The sequence below is a fragment of the Polyodon spathula genome, chromosome 1, assembly GCF_017654505.1.
Source record: "Polyodon spathula isolate WHYD16114869_AA chromosome 1, ASM1765450v1, whole genome shotgun sequence".
Lineage (NCBI taxonomy): Eukaryota > Metazoa > Chordata > Actinopteri > Acipenseriformes > Polyodontidae > Polyodon > Polyodon spathula.
In genome coordinates, this window is record NC_054534.1 from 81,644,758 (window position 1) to 81,660,277 (window position 15,520).

Consider the following 15,520-nt stretch of genomic DNA (forward strand, 5'->3'; position numbering starts at 1 on the left):
CAGACTGGGTCAAAGTGTGTCTATACACATCCTGAGGTGGGTTGCTAAAACCTGGGTCAAACCCCGGCTACGATCCAGATTTGTGGTTCCACACTATGAGGGATTGTGACATAACCCGGATCTGGACATGGGTAGGAGTGCCAGTGTGAAAGGGGCTTAAGTTGCCTGCCTTAGATATATGTAACATAATCAAAGCCAACAAAAATGTTGTCCAGATCAGCCAGTGCCATCACTTTGAATCAAATTTCCTTCTATTTAGGTGGCAATACACAGCTGTGCACTAGATGGTGCTGGCACTTATTACTATAAAGACCATTTGGCTGATATATCCTACCTAATATACTGTATGTCTAGGATAGGCTGAATAAAAAAAACACTCAGAATGGAGAATAGTGCACAGAAAGGTACATTATAAAATAATGTATGTAGTTGACCAGGAATCATATTTTAGTATAAAAGTAAAACTGTGATTGTAGGACACTGTAGCTTTAAATACACCTCGCATTTTAATTTCTAATGCTGTAACATTATTATGTGCTCATGCCTTAAAAAAAAAAAAAAATTAAAAAAATGAAACCATTGGACAGTAAATCAGTTTTAATTTCTGTAAAAAAAATAAAAATGCAAAATTGGTGTAACTTGTAATGTCCTGCTTGTGTGATTTCTGACAGCAGGGCGGACTCATTTTACAGTACATGCTGTGCTCATGCAGTAAGGTGTTCTGTAATTGGTGTTGCTGAATAAAACAATTCCTTGTGACGCCCTGCAAGAGAAGCAGGGGGGAGGGAGGGGGAGCTCACTAACTTACCGCTTGCACTCTTTTTTATTGTTCTTCTTTTTGAAATACGTGGTATTGGGGCCGAGGCCTGGTGCCTTAACGTGGCTGATTCTTGTCATAACAGGTATGGCATTAGGGCAAGTTAAGCAGTGACGAGATGTGACAGCCCAGGTTTGAGGTGCCTTGAGGGCACTCCATCAACACTATACACAGTGATGTGAATCAAAAAACATTAAAGGGTACAGCAAGCTAGATAGGCAGTCAGCTAAATAACTGTCTACGTTTTTTAATGGAATAAGGTCTTACAAAAGGTAGAACTATATAAATAATGTAAAATATCAATAACACTAATGAATGCATTTCTTTTAATGACTTGGTGGGGGGGGGGGGGGGGGGGGGGCTATTCTCACTGCTTTCTACTCCAGCTTCTAATTTATAACAGTAATGTTATTTCAGTGCAATACTATATACATTTAAAATAAACTGAGTACTATAAATGTGTGTGTGTGTGTGTGAGAGATTTTTGTTTTTTGAACCGGACACCTCGTTAATTCGGACAACCTGTCTGTCTGTAGACATGCTCAGTTTAGCGAGGGTCTGCAGTATATGAAATGTAATTAGAATGTGGGGAATGCTTTTACAGAGCTGTAGTTGAAATGCGGTGAGGTGTATATCCTTGTAGTGTTATGTTGTGTTTTCCACTGTAAGTATTTCTTAAAATGTGATGGGGGTTAAGCTCAGTGTGGGAGAATGGGTAAATTAAAAATTCACTGCATCAATGCAGCATTTTTTAGAGTAATCTTTCTTGGAACTGTTTTTCCTGGATTTTTGATATAAAGCAAAGTCGGGTCTTATTATTGTTTTGCATTCCTAGGTTGATAATTGCAAGTGGTCTTAAAATTTCCTAAGTGGCCTCCACCTGTGTTAAATTTTAGTGAGTCACATGATTTCAGGATAAATTCAGCAGTTCCTGTAGGTCTGCTGGGTAGTGCATTTCAAAGCAAAGTCTCAAACGTGAGCACCAAGGCGCTTTCAAAAGAGGACAAAGTTGTTGAAAGGCAGATCAAGGGGATGGGTATAAAAAAATATCAAAAGGCCTTGAATATCCCTTGGAGCACGGTCAAGACGATTATTAAGAAGTGTATGACATCATCAAGACCCTGCCTAGATCAGGTCATCCCTCCAAACTGGATGACCGAGCAAGAAGGGTACTGATCAAAGAGGCTACAGGCTTTTATGGCCAAGACTGGTCAAAGTGTGCATGTGACAACAATATCCCAAGAACTCCACAAATCTGGCCTGTATGGTAGGATGGCAAGAAGGAAGCCCTTACTCAAGAAAGCCCACCTTGAATCCCTTTTGAAGTATGCAAAAAAACACTCAGGAGATTCTGTAGCCAGGTGGCAAAAAGTTTTATGGGCTGACGAAACTAAAATGAAACTTTTTGGCCTAAATGCAAAGCGTTATGTTTGGCGCAAACCCAACCCAGCGCATCACCCAAAGAACACCATCCCTACTGTGAAGCATAGTGGTAGCAGCATCATGTTATGGGAATGTTTCTCATCAGCAGTGACTGGGGCACTTGTCAGGATAGAAGGGAAAATGAATGGAGCAAAGTACAGAGAATTCCTTGAGGAAAACCTGCTGCCCTCTGCAAGAAAGCTGAAACTGGGACGGAAGTTCACCTTTCAGCATGACAACGACCCAAAGCACATAGCCAAAGCTACACTGGAGTGGCTAAGGAACAAAAAGGTAAATGTCCTTGAGTGGCCCAGTCAGAGCCCCGACCTAAATCAAATCGAAAATTCGTAGCATAACTTGAAGATTGCTGTCCATCATCACTCACCAAGGAACTTCACAGAGCTTGAACAGTTTTGTAAAGAAGAATGGTCAAATATTGCCAAATCTAGGTGTGCAAAGTTGGTAGAGACCAATCCCAACAGACTCACAGCTGTAATTGCCAAAGGTGCTTCTACCAAGTATTAACTCAGGGGGGTGGAGACTTATCCAATTATGATCTTTCAGTTTTGTATTTTTAATGTATCATTTTTTTCTCAATAAAAACTTTTTTCCCCTTAACAGTGTGGAGTATGGTGTGTTGATAAGTGGAAAAAAAATCCTCATTTAAATACATGAAACTCTGAGGCATTGACACAACAAAATGTGAAAAAAAGTTCAAGGGGGTGTAGACTTTCTATAGGCACGGTAATCACAATAATTTGTAGAGTATTTTGTACAAGTTATATACAGCAATGATGGAAAACACTGGGGAAACCGTATAGTATATCTTAATATTTGTTTTTATTTGTTATAAATGCTCTCATACTGATTCTTTAATTAACCTTGTGTTACGTTAAAATGTTCTGCTGTTTGTACATGATAATAATTTAAATGAAGGATTGAGGACTATCACACTGTAAAGTTGCAAATAATCTAAGAACATATACTGCAAAGACATTGAGGGAATACCCCATACTAGTTTTGACGAAAACATATTAAATGTAGATAACACAACAATACAAAAATATTGTCAATAGGCTGTGATTCATCCATTACTCGTTGCTCCTGTAACACAATTCTTGCATGAGTTTTAGCTGCTATCTCTGCAGTGTATTTTCATGTCATTCGCTAATTTTTTGCTTCAGAGCCTTCAATTCTTTACACAAGTTACAATAAAGTACCCAATATAAGCTCTATAAAGTTTCTACTTAACTATTTTTATAGAACCAATGTGCAACACTGGGCCGCCTTCACAAATATTTCACTCATTTCTGCTCTTGACTTATTTAAAGTGTAAGTAGTGGGGTTCCAAAAAATCTAGTGTTATACATCCCCACGTGTTGCTACAAATATTGAAATAGTGTACCTGTCATTTTTCATTTCGTTGTTAACATCCTGACAAGTTGTTACACTTATAAATTAAAATTCTGTCTCACAGGTATTTTCAAGATGGTGTTTCCTCTCTGATCATTGCCTGGAGGCTTAATTTTTTTTTCCTACCTTTATTCCTGAAGAGACACACTCCAGTGAAACCTGGGCAGTGATGAGGGTGTGGTTTCTATCTATCTATCTATCTATTATATATATATTAATTAATTAGATTGATTTATTTATTTATGGATTAATATTGCACGAAACTGAAGACGATTTGGAATGGAAAGAAATGAAAGCTATCTTACTTTTTTAAGAAAGGGGGTGTACTGTGTTCTGTTTCATATGTTCATCCACAATTTTAAAATTTTAAACACTCATAGACCATGTATATTTAGTTTTCATCCCTTCATGTAAAAACGAGACACATTAAATGCTTTACTGAGCTAGGTTTTTAAGGAAGCTTGGTGCTCCAGTGGTTAAGAAAAAGGGCTTGATACCAGGAGGTCCCTGGTTCTAAATCCCCGCTCAGCCACTGACTCACTGTGTGTGACCCTGAGTTACTCTCGAATCTAAATCAGATTGCATCAGGTAGTGCGGTTTGATGGAAGTGTGGACGCTGTAATACCGAGCTCCATTTTTTTGTGTATTCTCCAAAATCCTTTCTGATATGTTTTGGCGTGTGGGCATTACAAATGCAGTACTCAGAAAAGGCGCATGAAGAAGTTGAGAACGACTATCAATACTGGTGTACCGTATACAATTTCTGAGGCTTGTTGTAAAATGGTGGATCGTGGAGCGATGTGGTCAGCTATCAAAATCAAGTCACTTATTGATATCAGGAGAGCAATAAATTACTGGGTCCATCTAAACCAGGCCGACCCATATGCCTACCTCCACATAGCATTGCAGAGTGACACACTGCGCCCAGAACAGAATCCCCTCAGCCAACTGGTACGGAAACTGCCCCAAATGAACCAAATTAACCACTGTGAGATTCAGAACAACACCAAGAAAAAACAACTCCCAAACAAATTCATGACAAAAATTTACATACATTTTAAAAACAGATGTCATATTGGAAAGACAAATTAAAAACACAGAACAAACTAGAGTGCTCATTGACCCTAAAGGAGACTTTACCATGGCTGAATACCTGGTCAGGGTCAAAGACACAAAACTGAGGCATATCCTGACCAAGTACAGACTCAGTGACCACAGACTGGCCATTGAAACTGGCCAACATAACACATTGGCTGTGCTGTCACTGAGAACTGGGAGAGGTCGAGCAGAGATGCACTTCCTGTTACACTGCCCCAAATGTCATCAAATTTGCCCATCAGATGATTCCGACAAAGAGAAATTATCAGTCCTGATAGGAGAGGGACAGCAGTCAACAGAACAAACTGCTCGGTGTGCAGCTGCCTGCCACAGCCTCAGACACCACATACAGTGGCTCTCAAAAGTATTCACCCCCCTTGGACTTTTCCACATTTTATTGTGTTACAACATGGAATCAAAATTGATTTAGTTAGTAGTTTTTGCCACTGATCAACACAAAAAAAGTCCATAATGTCAAAGTGAAAAACTAAAATCTACCAATTGTTCTAAATTAATTACATATACAAAACAGAAAATAATTGATTGCATAAGTATTCACCCCCCTGAGTCAATATTTGGTAGAGGCAACTTTTGCAGCAATAAGAGCTGTGAGTCTATTTGGATAAGTCTCTACCAGCTTTGCACATCTGGATACAGCAATTTTTGCCCATTCTTCTTTTCAAAATTGCTCAAGCTCCGTCAAGTTGAATGGGGACCTTTGGTGAGCAGCAATTTCAACTCTTTCCATATATTCTCAATTGGATTGAGGTCCAGGCTGTTGAAAAACAGCGACGTGAACCACCATATGAATGGCAAAAAGAGGCAAGTCTGTGCCTCTCAGAGCATCGTAACCCTACCAGACTGCCTACTGCTATAGTTAATGCTAGGGTTTCCCACCACACACTTTAACACAGGTGCTAGGGATTTTTATCTAACAAAGATTTTTTTTTTTAAAGTTGCCATCTATTACTCGTACTGGTTACTGGTGTTTATTCTGGGTTATTGAAAATTACATTCTTAAAAGACTTTTGGGATGGGGGCTTGTTATATATATATATATATATATATATATATATATATATATATATATATATATATATATATATATATATATAAGAAAAATGAAAAAAAAGAAAAGGATATTTTAGGTACTTAAAAAGGTAGAATAATTGATTACAAATCAATTATCAGGACATTTCAAACTATAAGTCCTTCATTGGCTGAAACAAAACAACAGTACTTTAAGAAGTTGATAAAACACAAACAAGTAGTCTTTTAAACAAAATTGAATGTTGATGATGATGGTGATGAAGTTAATGATCTCAGAATACAATGCTCATTTCAAATGGCTCCAAAGTGCCCAGTTTGAAAATAAGTTCACATTCTTTTTGCTTGCTGACAGCATTAGTTTCATAACAATTTCATAACAAACTATCCCACAAATTGTGATGTCTATAGAGTGGTCATCTCTGTTAAAATTTCTGGCGACAGGAAAGGTAGAGGTGTTAATTTGTATACTTCTCAGATGCCCCACGAAGCGATCAGCTAAGTGCTGTCTTGTTTCACCAAATCTACAGCTTGTTACATTTGATGCAGCCAATGCAATATACTACTCCTTTACTAATGCAAGTAAAAGTATCATGGATACTTGATTTGTAATCAATTCTTCTACCTTTTTAAGTACCTGAAATAACCTTTTCTTTTTTGTTTTTATTATTGATAATTTTGGTACACAGCAGTCTTCCTTTTTCTCAAACTTGAGATATATATATATATATATATAAAGAAGTCCCTTGCAAACTGTGATTTCGCAGTACTTTGATTTCCTGCAGTACAGGTCTAATGGCTTTATAACCAAGGTAACAAGATTTAATGCATGGGATCAAATTTCCACTGTAGAGTAATTTTGTTTTATATGAAGACTGAGTGTGTTCTATTTTTATTGCACACGTTTCTCGTCAAGAAATAAAAAAAAATGTAACTCCAGCCACTGTACTTACAGTAAGTCAACTTCTAATTGTTGTGTAGTGGTTTAAGTGTACAAAACATGTTCCGCTTAACTGAGCGAGAGCAGTGTCCTCAGCTGGAGGCCAACTATACCTCCAGCAGCGGCAAGCGTTAATGACTGGAGTGTGTCTGATCCTGTCATATTGTCCTTTGGGTGACTTTGAACTCACACTAATAACATGAACAGCTTTTGAAAGCACCCAGTATTTTTTTTCAATTGATTCTCCTTTAAAAAAAATGGACGGAAGTACAAATACTTCTATACTTGCAGAAAAGGTACAGCACTTCACTTTCATTTTATACGTTACCCTTTTATGCTTGACTGCTCCTACATCTGGTCGTATACTGTACCTTTTCTGTGTATTTCCCTTTGTGCTTATAGAGCCGTAGTACATTATATAACCCTTTCAGCCAAATCTCCCATTTTATTTGCTGGTTGGTTTGAGTTTACACTGGCACTAAACAGTCTATAAAGGCGCCCAATTTCTCGCTCCAGGCAAGAAAAATAAATCTGTAAGAACTTTGTTGGAACTGTAAAACTGTGTTTTAAAAGATTCTTATATCTGGTACTTACATTTGCAATATGAATATGCTTGTATCAGAAGTACAGTAAATAAAGTAGTGGACCACACTGGATTAAAATGATACCACCATGCAGTCTAGCAACATAGTAAGCAATAGCATTTGAATAGAAACCCAATATAATAAAACACATTTTGTTTTGTAATACTGTAACATTATAATTCCACGTAATAAAAATATAAAATAGTATGTTGGGTTTTTTTTTCAAACTGTAAAACTTGTATTAATGTCACCTGAACTAAGCAGTTACTGTGCCAGCTTTTACCAGTCATTACATAAGGCCTGGTTTTATTTTTTATATGTTACCGTGCAATCTCTTTAACATACAAGTCATTATTTTTCAAGAAAGGCGAGGTTTAAACCTCCCCAAATCTGTTAGCTTCAGATGTAAGCAGCTTCCTTCTCAAGTGTAACAACATTATACACCTGTGCTGACATGAGCCTTAGCCAGGATCCTGAACTTCAAATGACGATCAAGTTCGGATAATTCAGACTGCCAGTTAAAGTGTGATCTCCCCTTTAAAACACTAAAATGTGTTTAACTCGCTACAGTCTATTTTCCCAGTCTTCTTTTTTATAAAATATGCTGCAGAGGACCTTCTGAGTTCAGTTAGGTGACTCGAACAACTAAGCTAGCAGCAACACTTAGAGATACAATATCTCATCTTTTTTTTCTTCTTTAATTTAATCATAATTAAGTGAGTCTTTCAGTTTTTTTTTATAAGTTATATGTCAGCTGAGTTTTAAGTCTAGGGCAAAAATTCTAATTTGAGCATGTTTTTTGGACTTCAATCGAACACCTTTGGCCTCAGGCGCACACATGTCTAATCTTCTCACACTAGAAACAAAGAACAGCCACATCAATAACCACTTTTTATAAAGGCTCTGTTTAAATTTCAATAACTGATTTGTAAGCCTCTGTAATGAATCCTTCAGACCATCATTCTTAGAAGCGGGACCCCCCCCCCCCAGTGTCAGAGGGGTTCTGAAAAATATAGCGATAGACGTCCCCCTGTGTTGCTAATATTGTTTAAATAACGTACCTGTAATTTTTCTTTTCAAAGTTATTTTCAAAATAGGGGCACTGGGGCTTGCAGGAAGAAAAAAAAACTCAATTTATTGTCTATTTTATGCCAAATATGGGCAGTGGCGGTGCCCAGATCTTATGAATTTAGTACCAATGCAGAAAAACTGGGTGTGATTTTTCTAACCAGGCTTGCAATGATGACCATACTAGTGTGAAAAAATATATGTTAAACTGGAATTTAGATATATTATTAAACTTAGATATATTATTAAACTGAATTTAGTAATATATTAAACTGGAAAAACACAGTTCCAAAGTAATATGATTATTGACTATTCATTAATCTTAAATTCAGTAACATTTGTGTATTTTGTAAAGATATTTTCTGACCTTCGATTCATCTGTTTCAAGACCTACTTATACAATATTGATATAACCAGCACTACGACTACAACTAATAATAATATTGAATGCATTGGAACTATACTGTACTGACGTGTGCAACAGCATACTCGATATGTGCCATTAAAATAGCACTGTAGAAAGCTGATTTTATAACGTAAGAGATAAAAGGAACTGACAAAGTTGTGAAATGTATTTGAAAGTAAAATCACTCTTAAATCGTGTCTTTTTTTCTCTCTTCCCCGAAGCCTCTTAAAGTATCTGCTAAGATAACAAACCTTAAAAGGGCTTTACTGCAATACAAAAAGAATGAGAAGAGTGGAGCACACATCCTGACTGTAATAAAGAAGTGTGTGTTCTTATGAGCTGTACTGTGGCATATTTTAGTAACTTCATAAGCATTGGCAGTGCCCTGCCCACATATCTTGTAGGAAAAGAGTACAATGTTAACTACTGTGTACATTTTTATATGTATACATTTAGTGATGTAATCAAGATATTACAAGATAAGTGAAGGCAGATGTTTATAATAATTACCATTTGCCTAATAAAATCAAGCCTGTTTTCTGGCATGCAAATTCTAACACTTACTTCTTTAGCATACATAATAGAAACAATATAGTTGCACTAAAAAGAAACATATTAATACAAGCTACTCCAAACTTTAATTAACATTCCATGTTAATAGACCCTATTGTTACAACCTGAAGGACTGTTCAAAGGATTTTCTATTAAGATTTTTTTTATAAACATTCTCTTAGGTTTAGCAGCCTCCCTTCAAACTGGATTGAATTATTTCAATGGGCTTTACAAAGCATTCCTTTACAAAACATTATTTTACAAAGCATTCCTTTACAAAACATTATTTTACAAAGCATTCCTTTACAAAACATTATTTTACAAAGCATTCCTTTACAAAACGTTCCTTAAACTTAGAAACAAACAGCTACTACAGAGGCCTTCAATTATTGCTCTTTGATTCTAGATTAGAACAAGTGGTAGGTGTTTTTCACCATTCAAAACATAGGAATTAATTAAAAAGACTGTTGTATATGTTATGGTAAAAGTTTGAATATTGGCAAATCTCAAGATTTACTGGTAAATGTCGCCGTTTACCAAGTAATGCGGTAATGTCCGAAATAAACATGATAACGTTACTTCTGATATTTATCAATACATCACAAGAATAACCAAGTGCCTTTACCAATAAGCTTAACCAGTAAATGTTTGAAAAGCAATCTATTTATTCATAATTCCGGACATTTGCCACCTTACTTGGTAAATGTTGATTTACCAGATTCAAAATGTTACCGTAACACATACACTTTGAATATATGCTAAGTTCCTACGTATTTTAACCCTGTATTAATCCTGCTAGGACTTTACCACATGAGTTATTTATTGGCCAATTAACGTAGGATTCAATTATAACAATGGCCATGCTATTCATATAGCAGCTTTTAAAAAGTTCATAATCACAAAACAAACATTAGGTGTGCTGAAGATAACAGTTTTTTTTCTGACATTTTATGCAGTGTTAAGATTGAGTAATTGCCCACGTTTCTTTTAGAGTTTTAGTTTTTTTTGGTGCAATAAGGATAGCAGCGCCTGATTCAAATTTAAATCTAAGGTTATGCTCTATTTTGCAATATTTCATGTTTTCATTTTATGTCAACATTTATTGTCACACTGCATGCCCTTTATATTGGGATCTTTAACTTTAATGTAGGGTCATTTTCAACACTGTTAGCAAGCAGAAAATCCAGACCATTATAACATACAAAATACACTGAAATACAATGAAAAAGGTCCACCAAAAAAAAAAAAAATTATATATATATATATATAATTATTATATATATCATGATTGTTGCCTATTATTATTTAAGGTTATTCATCCAAACACATAAGAAAATTGGTTTTGCACATGTAGCATAGAAAAAAGAAATAAAAACAGCTAACCCCCCCCCCCCCCCAGTTAGTTAATTAGTATTCTTTGTTATTAAAAAAATGTTATCCTAGTGTTAGCTGCACTGATGTAAACTGAGTTTTCTCAAACTCCATTAAAATTTGCAGTACCTGTCTCCTGACAATTGGGAGATTTGCATCTGATAGCGATTCACTCAGCTGAACGGAAGATCGCTCTCCTTGGAGTGCTGATAAGCGGACACATGACATTTGCAAAGAGAGGTTTGCCCACTCGAGTGCCAGGGCAATCCAGAGAAGAATCTGCGCTTTCCAATTTCATCAGAAACGTGGGGAATATTGCAAATGACACGACCAAATCAACTGTAAATAGATGATAATTTGATTGACATCTGGAAAGCTGTCACAGGCTGAGCAGCCCATAACAGGAACATTTACCGAGTGCAAAGACAGCTTTCAAGTAAATCACTTTTTGTCCAGTGGGGCCCCGCCAGATTATAATTGCATGTCCTTCCCTTCACTGCAAATTCCCCATTACCACTACCAGCAGTGTCTCATTTAAAGCAAGGTTGTCTTCTAAATATTCACACAGCACCTTGTGTTAACCCATTGTGTGCCTTCTTGCCAAGCAGTGTGTTGTGATCAGCATGAGCAAACATGATCTTAAATCCCCTACATGTGGTGTTCAAATACAAAAGTGCCAGGCTGCTCTGTTATTTTTTTTTTTTTTTTTTTATAGGAGTGTGAGGGAGGGAAAGGGGGGGGGGGGGGGGGGCGTTACTGAAAAAAAAAACAGTGTCAAAAAACAAGGGTCATTATAAAATGTTGTTTGTTATGCAAGTTATTGGATAATTACCATCAGAGTAAAATATATACAGTATGTATACCCAGTTTATATAGTTCGAATCTTGAATAATGCTAGCTCACATTTCAGAGTGATGAATTATCATGCCCTGTTTGAAGATTAGAAGTGATTGCTTTCAAAAATCACAGTGGGAATAGACTCAAATCTCATAGCTTTAAAGCCAGGAGTAGGAGTTACTTTAGCTGTAACACAACAGTATTACAATATCCCAAATATTCTGTCACAAAAATGCTTGCTTACCACTGTTCACCTTTCTTTGTGATTAAAAAAGAATGCTAATATCATACAGTGCAATTTAAAATAAATAAACATCCCTGCAGTGGTTTCAAAAATAATAGTTAAGGTTTTACATTTTCTACACCTGGATTAAGATACTGCGAGCACACTTGTGGTCAAAGGGAGAGAGAGGAGGGTATATTTAATTTACATTGACTGTTTTTTGCTTTGCTTTTCTGAGTACTGTAATACAATTAATATTGCACGTGGTAATGGACTGAAAAATCCTAAGCAATGAGCCACATAACAAGGGTGAATATAAAAGCTGTTTACAGTAAATGAAGCTTAGACTGTAGCTTACTTTTTAATTGCGTACTTGATACAGTTGAAAACTACTTATACTGAAAATGCAATCAGCATCGAGCAAGGCAAATACTGATGAGTCTCAAAGCATTTTTAATAAAGCTGCCAGTGTTATTACATACCCAGACAATAATATATTTACATTCATACATTCACACTGCAGAAAGTGTCATTCCTGTAGGGGTGTGGGGGGGAAGGGGGGCTATGCATAGAGTTTGCCTTGATCCAAATCTACATGCAGTATTAGTAAACAACCAAATGCACTTGCAGAAGCGATGTCTGTGATATGTCTCCATTTCGTAATAAAAAAAAGGTAACTCTCTAACAAGATGGAGTACTTCTAAAGCTTCTGTTACCGTAGCAAAGGCCAGCGGACGTTTGCCTTGAAGTCAGCCTCAGACATGTGCATCACACAAACACTTGAGAAATCATTTTGTGTTGTCTACCTGCTCCCCTCTCTTTATAAAGTGCCATTATGAGGTCAGAAATCCGGCTTGTTGTACTGGGCATGTCTGATTGCCTGTCTTGAGACTTGTCAACAGATTTGAAAGGATAGACATGCAGCTAAATGGAATAGGAAGAGACACGGCAGTGGCCTGCTAGTCCATTAGTTAGCTTCACCAGCTTATTTTACTAAGGATCCTTCTAATGGGTTCTCGGCAATAATTACTCTCTCCTACTATTCAACATGACAGGCACTTGCTGAAGTCGCAGCTAATATATTTTCACTCTAACAACTCTTAATGCTGAGTCTCCTTGATTATGTTTGGCCAAGAAGTGATGGTTATGGTAAGGGGATTCCCCCCCGCCCCCCAGCAAATGTGCTTTCCAATGGAAGGCAAATTTATAAAGTATAATAAAGAAGTGTAGACAGATAAAAAAAAAAAGGTCTGGGTATATAGATATAGTGTCTACGCACTCTTCTCTTGTGTTCAATTCTTTCGATCATGCTTCTGTAATTTACCTGCATTTTGAAGTGATGACTGCATTGTTTCTATTTACAAATAGTTTTGCACATTGTTTCGTTGTGGTTGTTATTTCAAACCATTACTTGGTTTACCATAAGAGGATTGAATTGATAGATTAAAGGTAATGATGTGCAGTTGCTGTGTAACTGAAAAAATATTGTTAAACTGGTTGCTTTGTATAGCTATTCCTAGATTATGTAAAAGGATCACATTTTGGCTCATTATGGGCAGACAGAATTAACCACTCATACTTTGCCATTATTTTATTTCTTAAACCAAAGACAGCTGGCAATTAAATATGAAAATCTAGAAACATCCGTAATGCTGCAATTGTTCCATTATGTAATTATCTTACTTTTTTGCAACCCTCAGTGACCATTCGCTGTGACCTTTTGTCTCTTGGACGCATAAGCTACAAATTCTTTCACAGTGCAGGGAACACATTTCAAGCACCTGATCAAAATGAAAGAGGTTTTAACTTTTCAGACTCTGTTTTCTTATGTGCCAGGTACCAGATGTTTATGTTGGCAATGCTTTTGAGGGTCACAGGGCATTTGCAAATCCCAGGGCTGTAGGGAATAAAGTTTCACGTCTGTTGTGCTGATGAATTTGTTTAAGTTTGTCTCCCCACTGATAAGTAGTCCTCGGATAGATATATACTATATTCTCCACAAGGGGTAGTTTGCTGTGTGAGGATTTAGATGAAGCCACATTAACTGAATGGGAGTAGCAGCTGACTAAGAGGAGCATAAGGGTGTCTAGAGGTGAGTGTTTCCATTTGATTGTGTTAAAACAGCTAATGCAATTAATTTCTGTCTTTCTAGTTTTGTGTCTGCTGTCTCTTATATCTCCCTCTAAAAGCATTTGGTTTTGAATCATACTAAGCCATAGTGATCAGTTTCAGTTGCAATTAAAATGTTCTTCTTTTATCAAGTGTCCCGTTGGAACTCAGAAGGATGCACAAATGTTGCTTTTTAATGCAGTGAATTTTAGTTATTAGCACCATCCATGTTCAAGGAACTAGAATTTAAGAAGTTCCCTTTGTTTAAATTTGGAACGCCCCTCGGGTCTTTGTCCTGCACCCAGGTTAATGGAAACTCGAATCACAGGGACTTAACTCTGCAAAAATGGACTCACTTGATTGCATGCACATGCCTTGACTTTATTCTGTCTTTTCTGAGCGATAATAAACTTTACGAGAATAATGCCAATAAAGTCTTCAAATCTTCAATAAAATATGTTTTTGTGTAGCTGCCAACATGCTACAAAAACTAAAAATATATATTTTTGAGTAATCTTGGCAGCAGGCATTGATTGATTTTGATTTTAAAATAAATGCTACATGATTATCTGTATATATGAATGTAAAATGTGTTTTTAGATTTATTTTAAATTCTTTTTTAAAAGTGCTGGAATTTGTGCAACTTTTTTTGGTGCAGAGCATAAGTCATCCATTAATGTATTGTATGTTTGGTCATTATACAAATTAGCATAATATAGAATTATTAGATACTTAATTGAACTATAATATCTGACGCAGCAGACATTAACTGATAGAAAGAACATTGACAGCACCAATTGCAATGACCTAAACCAATTGTACTAAAAAAATAAAATAAAAAAAAAACACAAGAAACTGCTGTAAAACATAATAACCATATAGAAGATATTAATACTATTTTGAATAGGTGGTTTTAGGCACTGTATTTGCTATTATATCTCAATTATAAATTCAACTATGAAACGGTAAGAAGTGGGTATATTTAAAAAGTGTTTTCTCTGCTATACATCTTTTATTTTCAGGAGAAAACACCTTATTTTCTTCAGTTTTACAAAAGTATAAAAAACAACAAAGTTTAATAATTGTAGGTCTGCTCTGCACGCTCATGCTGTTTGTTTCTCATTTAAAAACATTTCAAAAGCAGGACTGAGGTAAATGCTTTTAAAAAGTCTTTTTCATTGCTGTTTGTACCAATTTACTATGCTTTTCGCTATCTGTTTACCATTGAATTTATTTCAGCTGTGAAGGTAGATTACCACCGGTAGTACTGTAGATGTAAAACTGAAATATGTAGGTCGATAAAAATAGCAGGGGACATTCTTTCTTTATATTGTTAGTACATTTGTCTAGATGTAAATTAATATACGTTTCAAATATTTCACATGAATATACAAAAAAATAGTAAAGCAAGGCCATACAAATATTTTATAGTTATTACATTTGGCATCACAACACAAACTCAGTTAACTCATAGTTTGGAAAAAGTAGGGGAACATAAACCCACGCTTTAAACAAAATTTGTGTTGAATATATTTGTTTAATTCAATTACCAGATTATTGGAAAGGCATCAAAATATGTAGTTACAGTATCTATAGGTGTAGTCGATCTGTAGTCTGGAGATCTTGGGACTTT

At 36.0% G+C, this 15,520-nt stretch overlaps 1 protein-coding gene across 2 annotated transcripts in view; it reads left to right on the forward strand.

Moving 5' to 3' along the window:
• Window positions 1-15,520, forward strand: part of bnc2 (basonuclin 2) — a 251,601-nt gene that overhangs the window by 41,864 nt on the left and 194,217 nt on the right. The window lies entirely within an intron of this gene.